Source organism: Gavialis gangeticus, unplaced genomic scaffold, assembly GCF_001723915.1.
Source record: "Gavialis gangeticus isolate Ggan-Ray unplaced genomic scaffold, GavGan_comp1, whole genome shotgun sequence".
In the NCBI taxonomy this organism is placed as follows: domain Eukaryota; kingdom Metazoa; phylum Chordata; order Crocodylia; family Gavialidae; genus Gavialis; species Gavialis gangeticus.
Genome location: NW_017728993.1, coordinates 42,098,712 through 42,113,939, shown reverse-complemented (window position 1 = coordinate 42,113,939; position 15,228 = coordinate 42,098,712). Strand labels below are relative to the sequence as shown.

The following is a 15,228-nucleotide window of genomic DNA, read 5'->3' as shown; positions in this document are numbered from 1 at the left end:
GGGGGTCACCTGGAGGCAGCATGGTTCAGGTCTTCTAGTCTAAGATGTCTAAAATTTGCCAGTGAGCCTGCCGTGCTGCACAGAAGCTGCCTGAGAGCTCCCCAACCAACCATCTGGGCATTCCTACTCTGGGGAAGCTGTACTCTTCCCACTCTCTCCCCTTCCCCTTCTACCAGCCTAAGGAGATGCACTGTTTTACCAGCCTTGCTCCAGAGTGGGCTCCTGTCTACTTAATTGGGCTCACAAAAGCCCACAGATCCAAGAATATCCCTCGTGCTTGGTCATAGCTGCTGGTAGAAAAAAATGTTTAGTAAAGGAACCAGATAGACAAAAGATGCCCAATACATATTACTGCTTTCATCTGGATTCCCCATCTCTGATGTCTTCCAGCCATTTCAAGTCACTGCTGCAAGTCTCACAGAAATCTGTCAAACTGTGCACACAATGCATAGAATCAGAGGAAGTTAGGGTTGGAAGGGACCTCAGAAGGTCATCTGGTCCAACCCCCTTCTCAAAGCAGGATCCTCCCAGCCAAGGCTTTCTCTTGCCAGGTCTTACAAAACCTCCAAGGTTGGAGAGTCAACAGCCTCTCTGGGTAACCTGTTCCAGTGTTTTACTACTCTCCTAGTAAGACCATTCTTTCTGATATCTAATCTAAACTGCCCTTGCTGCAACTTGAGATTGTTGCTGCTTTTTCTGTCATCTGCTACCACTGAGAACAGCTTAGGTCCATCCTCTTTCAAACCCCCCTTCAGGTAAATGAAGGCTGCTATTAAATCCCCTCAGTCTTTAGACTAAACAAGCCCAGTTCCATCAGCCTCTCCTCAGAAATCATGTGTCCCAGTCCCCTCACTATTTTCATTTCCTCCCACTGGTTTCTCTCCAGTTTGTCCAAATTCTTTGTGTAGCGGGGGGGGGGGGGCAAAATTGAACACGATGATGTAGCCTTATCAATGCTGAATAGAGGGGAATAATCACTTCCTTGACCCTGCTGGCAGGACTCCTACCAATGCAGCCCAGTATGCTGTTAGTCTTCTTGGCATCAAGGGCATGCTGTTGGCTCATATTCAGCTTATTGTCTGCTGTAACCCCCCAGGTCCTTCTCTGTAGAGCTGCTGCCCAGCCAGTCACCCCCCAGCCTGTACTGGTGCCTGGGATTGTTCAGTCCTGAGTGCACTTGTCCTTGTTGAACCTCATGAGATTCCTTTGGGCCCAATCCTCCAATTTGTCTATGTCACTCTGAATCCTAGCCCTACCCTCCAGCGTATCTACTACTCCCCCCAGCTTGGTGTCATCTGCAAACTTGCTGAGGGGTGTACTCTATGCCATCTCCCAAGTCCTCAATGAAGACACTGAACAAAACTGGCCCCAGGACTGACCCCCTGGGGCACTCCACTTGATACCAGCTGCCAACTAGACATGGAGCCATTGATTACTGCTGTCTGAGCCAGATGTTCCAGCCAGTTTTCTATCCACCTTACAGTCCATGCTTACATCCAGCCCATACTTCCTTAGATTGAGGGGGACTGCATCAAAAGCCTTGCTAAAGTTAAGGTATATCAAGTCCACTGTTCTTCCCGTATACACAGAGCCAGTCATCTCCTCACAGAAGGCAATCAGGTTGGTCAGGTATGACTTGCCCTTGGTGAATCAGTGCTGACCCTTCCTAATCACCTTCTCTAGGTGCTTAGAAATGGATTGCTTGAGGATCTGCTCCATGATTTTTCCAGGGACAGGGGTGAGGCTGCCCAGTCTGTAATTCCCTGGATCCTCCTTTTTCTCTTTCTTAAATATGGGCACTATGTTTGCCCTTTCCAATCATCTGGGACCTCTCCTGATCACCATGAGTTTTCCAAAATGATGGTCAGCAGCTCTGCAGTTTCATCAGCCAACTCCCTCAGCACCCTCAGGTGCATCCCTTCCAGCCCCGTGGACTTGTATATGTGCAGCTTTTCTAAATAGTCCCATACCTGTTCTTTCACCACTGTTGGCTACTCGCCTCCTCCCCAGATTGTGCTGCCACGTGCGGAGTCTAGGAGCTGACCTGCTTGTGAAGACTGAAGTGAAAAAGGCATTGAGTAACTTCAGCCTTTGCTGCATCCTCTGTCCTACATTCAGTAAGGGACCCACATGACTTTTTAATTTCCAGAGGAAAAGCATATGATGTTTATGAAATTCACTTGAATAGTCCCATGAATCTAGGGAATTAACTTAATGTAATTAGTTCCCTTTGCCCCTGACAAAGCAAGGGAGAACTTTAACTATATTCAATACAGACAGAGACTGGCCCAAATTTTGTACTGCTGGAGCAGAAGTCCAGTGGCAGTAAGTTCTACAGTACAAATATTCTGCCACTTGCTGAACTAAAGCAGTGGTCTCCAAACTTTTTTGTTCGTGCACCCCTATCAGTAAAAACATTTTGAGCACGCATCCCCAATATATAAGTGAGGGCGCCACCGTCAACCCCTCCGCGTTGTGGAACTCCCACACTTCCCTCAGGATACCTCGCAGACCGTACATGACACGTGACCGTCTGACATATGGACTGAGTGAGGGCGCCAGTGCATAAATAGAAGTTCTAATATTTTCTTCCTGCACCCCAATGGATTGTCTTGTGCACCCCCTGGGGTGCGTGCACCCCACTTTGGAGACCACTGAACCAAGGTACAAGGCTGAAGTCTCTTGAAAGACCATCCTGTTTAATCAACAGCTGGGGGCTCTTGGAGATCTGACTCTGGGGCCCCTCCTTGCCAGTATATTCCACACCTGGGGTTTCTCAGGGAATTATAGTAAACCCATTTTTATGGCCATGAGGTTGGGCTGCTGTTGAGAGTTTGTCAAAAGTGTGGGAGAAAAAAAATGGCTTAATGTTCCTTTGCATGGCTTTCTAGAGAGAGATCAGACTTGCAAAATCCCTCTTGTGTAGACAAGTAGTTTCATGATGGGCAAGTAAAAATGCCAAGTTGTCCTCAAAGATGAGTTGACTGGATTCTCTGCTTTGGCTAGAAACGTTCAACAGTTCTGCAAGGCTCTGCTACCACAGTCTTATGATATCGAATTGCTTTATTTAAATCTATTTTTAAAAGATACTATTTACATTTTAAATCTCTGAAATACAATATTTGTGCCTGAAAATACAACATTTGTAAATTAATTCACATTTCAAAACAAATTGCAGCTTGAGGAAGGGGTTTCCTTCCTCAGCAGGCTTTTTTTCTAAGGGTGTGAACAAGCATTCACAAGACCTGGCTCAGGTTTAGGTGGCATATTGTGAATCCCCATGAACCTGAATTAGGATCCTGTGCATGCAAGTGTTCATCACATGCCACCTGTGGGAGGTAATGCGTTGGGGCAGGGGATTGGCAGGAGTGGGGGTAGAGGTTGCGGGGAGGCAACTGCCCGGTTCAGGGGTCAGTGAAACGTAGCCCAGTCAGGCTCAGCGGATTACAAAAGCACGTGGTGAGTGGATGAGCCTTTCCCAGCCCTACACGCTATGCTGTGCTGTGATCTAGTATAGGTTTTCATTAAGTCAAGTTAACCCTTGCTAGATCAGGTTAGCCCTTTGCTGATGTAAAGTTAGTTCATATCTGAGGTGAACTAACTTTAGATTGGGCACGCCACTTTTAGGACAACTTAAGCCCTGTGAATACGTGTACACTGGGCTGTTAGATCATCCTCACCAGTTAGGCAATCTAAATGTAACACTTGTAGGTATCCAAAATGAATTCTCATTGAGATCTTGTGTGTTGAGTCTCATCTGGTTAAAAAGTCAAAATCAGCAGCTGTCATATTTAGTAAATAATATTGTAGGGCCAAGAAGTCCAATCAAGATGGGAGCTCCCTTGTGCTAGACACTGACCCAAATCAAAAAAGTTTCCACCCTTAAGAGCATATAATTCTATCAAACAAGACAGACATAAATGAATGAAACACAAGCAAACAAAAGCAGAACAGGTGTACAGAGAGATGAAGTGTTGCACCCAGACTTGCACGGAGCAGCTTGGCCGTGCAGAGTTGGGATGAGAACCCCAACTTGCTCATGCCCAGGTACCTGGGACCTCCTTATCCCTCACAAACAATGGAAAAGATTTCAGCTCTGTTTTTCACAGAAGATGCAAACAACATGCCCTAGGATTTCTTCCAATTTTGATGCAAATCAGGGAGTTGTATTTAGATAAATGTTCTAAGCAATTAAGAAGTTATAATTTAATTGTTTTTAAAACATAGCCAGCCCCACACAGTGCTCCTGGGTGCCAAGCTAAGTGCTAATATTGTGTGCGCCAGCACTGGCAACATGCCCTTTCTGTGTCAGCTTTGCATGGCAATTACATTCCCTGCAGTTGTGCTGCACTCACCTGACCCTTCTGGAGCACTGACAGAGTTCGGACTGCTAGAACTTCCTGACCTAATTAGTCATGACACCTCTTTGTTTTGCAGGATCCCTGCTGCTACCAGAGGCACAGTTCTGAGCCCTGCTTCCAAATGCCACGTGTGTTAGGGTCTCAAGGGAAGTGTCACTTTCTTTGTGCAGGCTCAGTCATACCTGCGTACATCAGATATTTGTTTTTTGCAAGGTGCTTAAACTCTCAGATTGAGCTGTTCCACACTGAGTGGGGGATTAAAGCAATCTCCTTACAACTGAGCTGTGTTATTTTGCAAGCACTAACTTCTAAAATCTGCATTCCTCTGTTGCCGTGCTGAACTTCCTTTCAGAAACCTTCTAATTGTTGACAGCAGGACAATGTTTTCTGTGCTGCTTCACCCCTGAGGTAAGTTGGCGACTTCATGTCTTTCACTGATACTGGTTGAAAGTCCTAGTGTATTTGTCCCCCTCTAAACTGGCAGAGGTCTAAATGAATCTCTTTGGATGCTGACCTCAAACGCTGTGTACAGCCCTATTGGTGTGGTGGGGAAGAGGAGCACGGTGATTCAGTCTTCATCTGGAAAAGCCATCTGAGATTTTTATGCTATAATGCTTTGCATTATATATATATAAATGCTTTGCTATATATATATATATATATATATATTTTTTTTTTCCCTTATATAACATGGTTTTGTCTCCCAGTGGAAGTGGGGGTAGGTATTAAGAAATTGTGCTTCTGTCAACAAATAGTTTGTTCATTTATTTATAGCCATATGAAGAAACCTAGAAGAAACTTAAATTTGTGACTAGACAGGATAATAATCCCGAGTCTTCAATGTCACAAAAGATCAATTATGTTAAATGTTAGGGACAAGTCCTCCTGGCCTCCCTGACACAGAACCCCTGCTGCCATCCACAAGAGTATTTGTTAAATGTACAGGATTTAGCCAAATGTAAGGAAGAGACTTTATGCATACCCGCTTGGTGTGCTTTGGACTTCATTTACAAGTAGGTGCCCTGTTCTGTAGTCATGTATAGGCAGGAAGAATCAGCCTGTGGTGTCAAGTTCATCTTTATTGTGGCATTCAGAGGAATCAGGATAGTTGTAGTTTCCTGTTGATTCCTTGATTTTGCTCTTAGAAGGAAATTTCCTTGGCTTTTTCTTATTCTCTATACTATTTTCATGTCAGCATTCTTCTCACATTGCTATCTAGCTCCCATCATCTTTTCTACTCTCATTGCTAGGCACCCCTTTTCCTTTCCTCCCTTTCAAGCTACACAGCTCTCCTCCTCCTCTGTTTGCCCTTTCCTCTCTTATCCTGTTTTTTGACACAGCTTGATATGCTACTAATGCCTTATCTCACCCAACCTGCAACAGCTCCATCCTTTCCTCCAAGTCCTCCCCACTCATGTTTCATAAAGGCCTGGAAAGCTCCAAAGTGTCCCTAAATAAGCAAACCTGTCCAGAATCCAACAGGACAAAATGGGTGGCAAAATATTCAAGGAACTTATGAAGCCAATAAATCCCACATCATTCTTCCATCGGTTGGTTTGGGTTGTATCCTGTCATTTATCTACCTGCCATCCATTTAGTTTGTAGGGTCATTAGGAGAGTGACATTTTCCTATTGCTGTATTTACTTGGATACACATGCATCCTTTCCACCAAAATCAACCCTCCAAAAGTGTCTTAAGTGAGAAATCTGATTTTTTTTTCTTTGCTGGAGTAGAAGCAGAGATTAATAAAAGCATTCAGACACCGTGCTGTAACGACTGCCAAGATGGCTGCTGTTTGTCTGTGGTCCTAATGAGCAAAAGAAAAGGAGTCCTTCATTAACTTGACCTCTCACAGCCACAGTATCTATTAGCTTGTGCCTGAAGCAACAGTTGAGCCGGCTCAGGGCAACAAAGCTGCTGCGTACGGTGTGTCGTATCTTAACGAGGTTTGAGGTGTGGAAACAATACTTTATTTGGAGGATCTTATAAAGAACTGTTTTACTGTAAGGAAGTAAGTCTCACTTGCTGCCCTTGCAAGGACCTGGGGCCTAGCCTTGTTGCTTTCCTGCTGCCTCACCCAGACTATCTCCTAGGGTGCAACACTCCTGGTTGCTCTGCGTTTGTAGGAAGACTTACTCTGCCACGCAGTCAGCCAAGACTGGAAGAAATTTTTTTTCTACGTGTGTAATTTTGGAAGTACGTCTATATGAGGCACAGAGGTTCCACGTAGGTTATCTTCCAAATCAGAAGCAGCGTAGCCACAGTTCAGAAGCACGAAGCAAAATTTGTGTCTCAGCACAGCACTGCTTAGATGTACTCATAGCATCCTGACCATTTTTATCAGCGATTGCTACAGACTGATTTTTGCGATTCAGAGCAGTCCAATGAGTCATAGTTCATTATGTAGCTCTGGGAGCAGATCTGCTCTTATAGTGTGAGCACAATGAAGCTCATACTGCCTTGATGCCATTTGTATCCAACTAATACATTGATTGTCAACCAGGCTGCTGCTTCAGTGTTAGCACTGTTAAGTAGTTCATGTGATAAATCCAGAGAATTCAAATAAGAATCCATAGCATTAAAAACATTTTGACCTGTTATAATTTCTGAGTTGAAGAATTGCTCTATTTTTCCTGTAGTCATAAACCAAGTGAAAACTAAGAGCTGTCATTTTCCCAGGGATGCCTTGAGTCTAGGAAGGTTGAGAACCATTGAATTAATTGTATCTTAGTGTTCAAGTCCCCATGGTTAGAATGTAGTAAACTCTTAGCACTAAGAAAAGTTTTTTAAACTGGCAGGATTTTCTGATCATCTGTCTCAGAAAGGAGAGAGGTTCCTTCCAGATGAAATAGGGTGATGCTGCCTTGAGGTATCTGTTCATGTAGCCACAAGGAAAAAGTTATATGGGGTTGTATGGGTCTCAGTGATTACCGGTCATGTATTTCATAAAATTTTACTTTAGGCTGTTCTGGGTTTGGCCTAAAGGGTGAAAGGGACACTTCTGTTTGTGCATTTCTGTTGGGTAAGCAGGCTGACATCTTTCGAGGAGCTGAAGGGAGGTAGGTGCCTGACCCATGTGGCTGTCTTACTCCCTTCAGCTCCTTTGAAAATCTAAACCCAGGTGCGTATGCATTAGATGGGAATTAGTACACCTAATATGCTTTGTGTATGTACACCTTGGCTCAGCAGAAGAATGTAAACCCTTATTAACATGTGGACCTACAGCTGCCAAAACCACCTGTAAGATGGGTTACCTATAGGAAGTAATTATATGGAGGCAAACTCTGTAGCATGTTAGTCCTCTTTGTTCTATTACTTTGTGGAGATCGTGCAACCCTCATCTCATTGATGCCACTCACCTTACTTCTTTAAGGTATTTCTCCTGCTCAGTTTTTTTTAATCTTAAAAATAACAGTAAAGTCAATGCTGCTCTTGAATTTTGCTGGACAGTGTACTGGGCTGTTTTTTAGTGCATTAGACCCATAGTATTTATGGCAGTTTGCCTTTACATGCTGAGAGAATTAAAAAATCCTGATAAAACTCTGATATTTTAAAAATAGTTAGCTGTTGAAAATGTGGCATTTATGGGGATACAGAATGGTGTCAAGGATTTTTGGCTTCTGTGTGGACCAGCACAATTCACTAGGGGATTTCTCATTTATAAATTATGTAGCCACCCCAAAGTTAGGTTTGTAAAACTTTTGTACCACATCACACTGTATATTGGGGTTTGGACTAGAGGTTGCTTCAAAAGTTACGAGGGTATTGTACATATCTGTATTGTCTCCCAAATCACAGAGACCTTTATGATCTCAGATCTCAAATGGAGATAATACAAGGATTGTCTTAAAACGCTTATTTACATGCAATATACTCGCTACATTCCAAAATTTAATGGAATCTCAATTTTTTCTGACAACAATTAATAGTTAGGAAATCCTTAGAGTGAAAGAGTGCCAACTGTAATGGAGCTAGCTAGAAACTCATAATACCCTGTGTTCTGTAGGCTGGAGCTGGCTACCCTAGTGTGAATTGAAATGCCTCACAAAAGCATCCATGTTTATTCTCACAACTCCCACTGTTTTACTGCATGGGAGAAGTAGATCCGAGACCCAGCCTACGTAGGTGGACACAGCAAATATAACATACCTTCAAAGGAGATATATAATCTAATTAAGAAAGATTACAGTTTAGTTTAATCCGTTAGTCAGGTGCAGCCTTCTCTGAGGACATGTGATCAGGCCTGTTTCACAAAATAATTGGCTTTTGATTACAATGTTTTGATGTTAGTGTGCTGAATAGGAAAAGTATGGGATGATGAATTGCCTTGGCAACGGAAGTCCTCCTGACATAAAGAACAGGTGGTGCCAGTGTACCTCAAGTTTGGTCTGAGTGGACTTGGGGACTTCTGTCCTAAACCTCCGCTCAGCCCTTCATCTCACTGCTGATGCTACAGCAAGAACAACTACAAGTCATGATAGAAATGTATGTATAATAAAATTTAGATCAAAACCATTGGATTTAATCACATAGCTCACTGATGGCTCTCAGATGTCAGTGAACTTCTAGTCATTTCTGACACAGGCCAGGTTTAAGTCAGGGTTTTAAATTGGTGATTCCCAAAGGATGTGCTGCAGCACATTAGTGTGCTGTGAGAGGGGTGGGAGTGTGCCATGAAAAATGATAGTTTTCTTTTGTTCTTTTACATTTTAAGATGCACAGCAGGTGAGCTAAGTAGGATGCAGCAGAGCACTGCACACCCATGCCACTGACACCTCTGCCAGTACAGCTGTACAAAATTTTGATGGGCGATTCATTTCAAAGCTGTTTCGACGTGTTTCGAGCTCGAAACAGCGAAATCAAAACAAAACAAAAGGCTTTGAAACAGCTTTGAAATGAAACAAGCACACTTGAAATGTTTTGAGTTTCAAAGCCGGGCTTGCTGCAGTGCAGGCCCCCAGATCTGTGTGGGCTCCCCAGAATGACAGCATGCTGCTGCTGCCAGCTGGGGCCAGTGGCAACACCAGGCTTTCTGGCGCTTGGCAGGTGCTGCACCCAGTGCTTGTCCCAGCTGGCAGCAGCAGCCTGCTGTCATCCTGCGTGCAGATTCAGGGGCCTGCGCCCTCAGGAGGAGTCTGACACAGCCCTGCAGCCCTCCTGGGGAGCACGGGCCCCCAGATCTGCGTGAGGAATGACAGCAGGCTACTGCTGCCAGTAAGTGATGAGTTGCTTGTCAGCAGTTTGAGATGTAGTTTCCCAGAAACCCCTTAACCTATCTCCTTGAAACTTGGCAGGTTTCATGCCCTCAGAAGGGCATCCCTGCAATTGTTGTCCAAATCAGGCAACATGTTACAAAACTATAGACATTTTCATGATTTCCCATTATAGCCTTCAAACTTATGAACAGCCATTGAAAGTATGGCAGCAAGGCAGTGGAGGGATTATGGTGGTGCCTGAAAAGAGCTAGAGACTGCCTTGAACAGATAAGAAAGCTTTTATTACAATGGTTGTGTACCTGCACATTTGCACACCTGGGTCCATGAAGTAGATGATATTCACCTTGGGAAGTACAGTGTCTGTGTCTGGACCACAAGCAAAGACTGGCTGAGACTAAGTTATTGAGATGCAAGTTCAGCTATCCTGACTATGCATATTTATTTAACAAACATTACATAAGATAGGACACAGCGACTTGTGTGCGTGTCTCTGGAATTCTGAGTTGGAGCAAAGCTACAGTCAGCTTCCTGTCAACCTGACAGGCATTATGTCTAAGTGAGTTTTGCCCCGTTGTCATGGCAGAAGTTATGGGAAAGAACAGGATGTAAAGTATGGCTTTTATAATCTTGCAGACATGTGCATTGGGTCTTCAGCCATATTCAGCCTCTTCCTCTCCTTGCATGAAAGGGTGACAGTCTATCAGGAAATCTCTCTTTGGTCTAGTGGGCCTATCGCTCTCTAGAGAAGGATTTTTTTTTGCAAATTTGGGTGTACTGAGAAACGCAGAGGTATGAGTGAAACAAAATCTCTATATAAAGACAGTTTCTCCAGAATCCTTATGTACGGCAGTCTTCCAACAGGATGAACCAAGTTTGAGAGAACCATCAGCGGGCAGGACATCTGGGGTGCTGGCAATGCTATCTGATGTGTCAACAAGATTTAATTTGTAAAGCAAGGTTTAATCCCTGAGTTACTGGGACTGAACATCAGGAGGATCCAGTTTTCTAGAGACCATAAAGTATTCATGCAAGATAACAAGCCCCATTGGAAAAAGTTGAGATGTGGGCCACCTTATGAAATATCTGGCGCTCAGAGAAAGTGTCAACAGCTACAGACTCAGTAAGATCTTTTTTCACGATGGCAAGATTTGTCTGGCTGTAGCTGTACGTTTGCTGCCTCAGCTCCGCAGAGTGGTGATCACTTACAGAAGTTATCTTAAGGGTTGTGATCATTTACAAGAATAATGTTGAGGAGTTTGTCTCAGAACTACAGGAACAAACAAGCTGTTGTTAACCACATGGCAGTGCAGAAATACGCGCTGGCGGGCCTGTTGTTCAGGCTCCTGAGGTAGAAAGTGAGCATACGGTAGATATTCTTTAAACTCACAATAGCTTCTATAAGACTTAAAGAAACAGTTGTCAGTTCCTGATAATGAGGAGTCACTGATACAGCATAATCAGTGTAAGGGGATCCCTTGCTAACCACTTGGCTCTGGCCTCTGGAAAAGTGGATGTACTACCTGGCTCAAGGATGAGATCAGGGAAAGCTATTGCTTACTGCTGAGGAGCCAGTCAGGAAGCAGCAGCTCACATGATACGACTGATTTAACTCGGTTCTAGACTTCACTCCTCCTGACCTCACATGAGGTAAATGATTGAAGTTACCTTGCTCATCATATGACTCCCTTCAGCACCCATACCTGGGTAAGCCCTGTTTCTGTCCTAGCTTTTACTGCTCCAGCTCAAAACCTAGGCTATCTGCAATCTTCTGAAAACGTTTACCTTATACAGACTGTCATCTTAGCTGCCTGGTTGCCCAGAAAAACAAGAAAAAGTATGTGAAAGAGGGACCCTTAAGACCAAAATGAAAGAATCCATTTTTACCCTTTGTTCTGTTTATACTATGTTCAGGTATTGTAACAAAGCTGGTTGGTGTTTTTAGTAATGGCCTGTAGCCAAGACACTATATTAAACTTTTTATTTCCTTTTCCTGTCTTCAGCCAATAATGTGCCAGGGTTTTCCTTCTTGCATGTAAAAATTGTTCTTCTGCACTGTACCATTAACTGCCAGTAAAGAGAAAAGTGCACAAAATGAATGACAGCTTTTGTTTTTCAGTGCTTCCACAAGCAGGAATGCAGAAGAGACTTCCCACGCTTTGCTAATCCTCTTGTGAGAGAATCGTTTTATTTTTCTTGGCCCTTACACTTGGACCCTGGAAAAGAGATCGCTTCCTGTTAAAGTAAAATTAACGCAGCACAAATTAACGTATGTTATGGATATGGCTCACTTCCTCTGTGTGTGTTACCTTCAGGAGGGAGTTTAATACCATTTTAAACAGTAACAGGCACACGTTTGCATTCACTTCTTTATGGAAAACAGAACTACAATTTGTAATTCTGGTTTTCTCTCTGATGTGAACAAACCCAGAAAGTGTTGTTAATAGTTCTAAAATGCTAGGAGTTTAATTTCTTTTAGTACCTGCTGTTGGAAGCTGACAAATCAAATTACTCATTGAAACAACTATTTCAAGTAATTGCTGATCTTTCTGAGAGCACCATGCTGCCTTTAAATTGAAGATGGATCTTATGCAAAACTGCTTTCCTTATAAGGCCACATATATCCTGAGTGTAAGGTAAGCCTTCAGATATTGACATATTATTGCCAAGTGCTGTGGTATCGTGACCATTAACCATGGGCCACTGGTGCCTCTTGAGTCTGTGGGGGCCACCTGCAGAAGCTGGCAGCGAGAATAGGGCTGGCAAGCATCCACAGAAGCCGATGGCGGCAGGGACAGGGCTGGCAAGCACCCGCAGAAGCCGGCATCAGTGGCGGGGACAGCTCTGTAAGGGGGGGCACATGCCCCCCTGTGCCCTCCTTACCAGTCCCCTATGCTATTAACCATAATTTTATTAGTTTTCCTCCACGTAACCAAATACCGCCCATGCCTTAACCTTACATTTACCGGTATGTCTCTCCAGACATCCAAATGAAAAAGAATGGCCCTGGCTTATTCTAAGTGAAAGCTGTCATGCTGTAAAACCTGAGATTTATCTTTCCTTCCATTTCTCTGTCTACTTCAAATGTCATTGAAGTTTATCCTATGCAGTTTATTAACATCTCAATCTGTGCAGTCCTGACACTTGCCAGGCCAAGTTCAACTCCCACATCTTTAAATCTGTCTCCCTTTCTTGATGGGAAAATTAGGTTCTTTCCTCATAGTTTCTATTAAGGCCTTACAAATGGTGAAGGTTTTGGAAACAAATATATTGTCATCTACCGTTGGTAAAGCTAGCAACAATACAGAAATGTGATTTAATAGTGGAGTGTGACTTTTCCATCTTATCTGGGCCAAATAATACAGCAAGTATTACTATTATAAGGAAAAGTTTAATAGTTGGTTTAGACCAGGGGTGCCAAACATCCAAACTCTCAGAAGTCCAGCAAGCTACTGGATGTTGAAAGGTGCAGTTAGTGGGTGTGCTCAACCACAGAATTTGGGGTCCCTGTGCTCCAATGGACATGGCTGTCAGTGGCAGGAAGGCAAGTGAAGGCCGTATGTGCAACCTTCACTGCCTGATCCCAACGTCTGCCCCAGACCTGTGATACCAGTAGTGCCTGTACCCAACCCATGCTGCTACCACTAGACCTGCCACAGCTGCTGCTGGCCCCATGGATCTGGCTTAGAAAAAACCATTATGGTCCAGATTTGGTCCAGGACCCAGTGTGAGATTGACACCACTAGTTTAAACTAAGAAGACAAGTCCCTTTTAAATTCTTAATCTTCAAGACGTCAAATGAACAATACACTAGTTTGTTCTTCTCTTAATAGGGGATTATCTTTGGGACTTGCCAGGCATTAACTTCCATCCATCATTAATGAGTTATTCCATATATAAGGAACTCTTATATTTTTGTCTCTCTCTATCACTGTCAGTAAAACCTAACCAGCAAATTAAACTAACAAGCAACAGCTGGATAAATCCATGCATTACCCCAAGGTTTTTCCTTCTACTGGGTATTTTACTGAGATTCAGAAGATAATGGCACTACTACATAGATTTTCCAGGGCAATGTTCAATAATTGTCCTATTTGGCTGTCTTGGTCACGCCTTACGGTATTGTTATTATGCAAGTTCCCCTTGCTGACAACAGCAAGGAAATGGCTGCACTAGTTTGTGTACCTTATGTGGGGAAGGACTTACCAATAAGGGGCCAGGTTGATGGCCATGGGAATCCATCATTAAAATAGGAACAAGCTAATGAAACCAGGGGAAAGAACAGTGTGTGCAGGGAGCCTGTGGAGGTAGGGGCCATTGCCAGGATATGGTTTGTATAGACATAACTATGAAGCCTTGAATTCCCTTCCATGGCTGTCACAGAGGCTAACTGGAACAGACTTTTTACCAGTTTGGTTGAGCTAGGTTTGGGCTGGCTACTTCCCAATGCCTTGGCCTGCTTCTGCTGGGTGTGGTCTTTCTGGCAGGAGACATGCCAGAACCTGGCCTTTGGTGTCCACCACATGCATATTTCTCTCTTTCCTTGATAAAGAGTGCAATTGGATTCCTTGGCATCTTTGTGTAGAAAGCCCATTTGAAGATTCCTGTTGAAATATCATTCACATATGCCACACTAATAGCTGAGAGAAAATGTGGCAGCAATTTCAAATCGGTTGCTGCTGGAGCAGTCCTCAGTGAAGGCCTAGATTAGCATATATTTCTTGTCAGCCTCTTTATAACTAGTGATTTGCCAAATTGTCATTATCATCTTTTTTAATGCCCAGCTTTATTTCTTCCTGTGACCACTCACTACTTGTGGACAGATGGCTCTAGGATAACTGAAAGTGCCTCATATCTACATTTGAAGGAGACAGGGACTCAAGGAGCCTTTGAATGGTAAAGTAGCTATTCATGAAATCTGAGGGTATGCTGTAGCATTTGAACATGAATCTGGTGCTGCCAGCTCAGCTGAAGTGAAAACCTCTGTGCCCAGGCCTTTGTCTGCAGAATGTGGTTTAATTGTTGAGTGCCTGGCCTCTTTTCAAAAAGCACAGTGGGGACCCAGGTCAGGAACGAACAAGATTTGGACATCTCCATACAGAATTTCGCTTAATCCACTGCGTTTTTTTCTTCTGTGTATCTGACAGGTTTCTTTTTCCAGAGTCCCAATTAGTGTTTCCTCCAGGAATGATTTGGGATTGGCTCAATCCCCACCAGCAATATAAAGGCAAATCTCCCTTGAATGGAAGAGTCTGCATTCCCTTATGGTGCAATACCTGCTCTGGGCCTTCAGTATATCAACATCCATTAGGAAGCTGTATTTTCCTAAGTTCCTCTGGCACAGCATTAGACAAAGTAACCGAAGAGGTTGTTTGGTTACCTGGTGATAATTGGTAGTGCAGACTTAAAGCTACCTTCAGAGACGACCTGAGCAGGGTATGGGGCCCAGGGCAAATAAGCTTCTGCGGGGCCCTGCCCCTGGATGTGAGGAAGCCAGAGGTGGATTCGGCAGTGGAGGGAGGGAGTTGCTGAGCAGCCAGACATGAAGGCAGCAGCAGTGTGGAGTCACCATGGCCACTCCGCCTGGCTCCGCAGGGCCCCCCAAAGTGTGGGGGCTGGGGCAGTTGTCCCGATTCACCCCCTCCCCCCCCCC

General features: G+C 44.0%; 1 protein-coding gene across 1 annotated transcript in view; it reads left to right on the top strand.

The window, feature by feature from the left end:
- The first annotated feature begins 4,604 nt into the window (after nucleotides 1–4,604).
- ABCA4 (ATP binding cassette subfamily A member 4) overlaps nucleotides 4,605–15,228 on the top strand; it is a 154,304-nt gene continuing 143,680 nt past the window's right edge. Inside the window, exon 1 of the mRNA XM_019501637.1 lies at nucleotides 4,605–4,769. The gene's annotated coding sequence lies outside the window, so the exon portion shown is untranslated. The remainder of the gene's footprint in view (nucleotides 4,770–15,228) is intronic.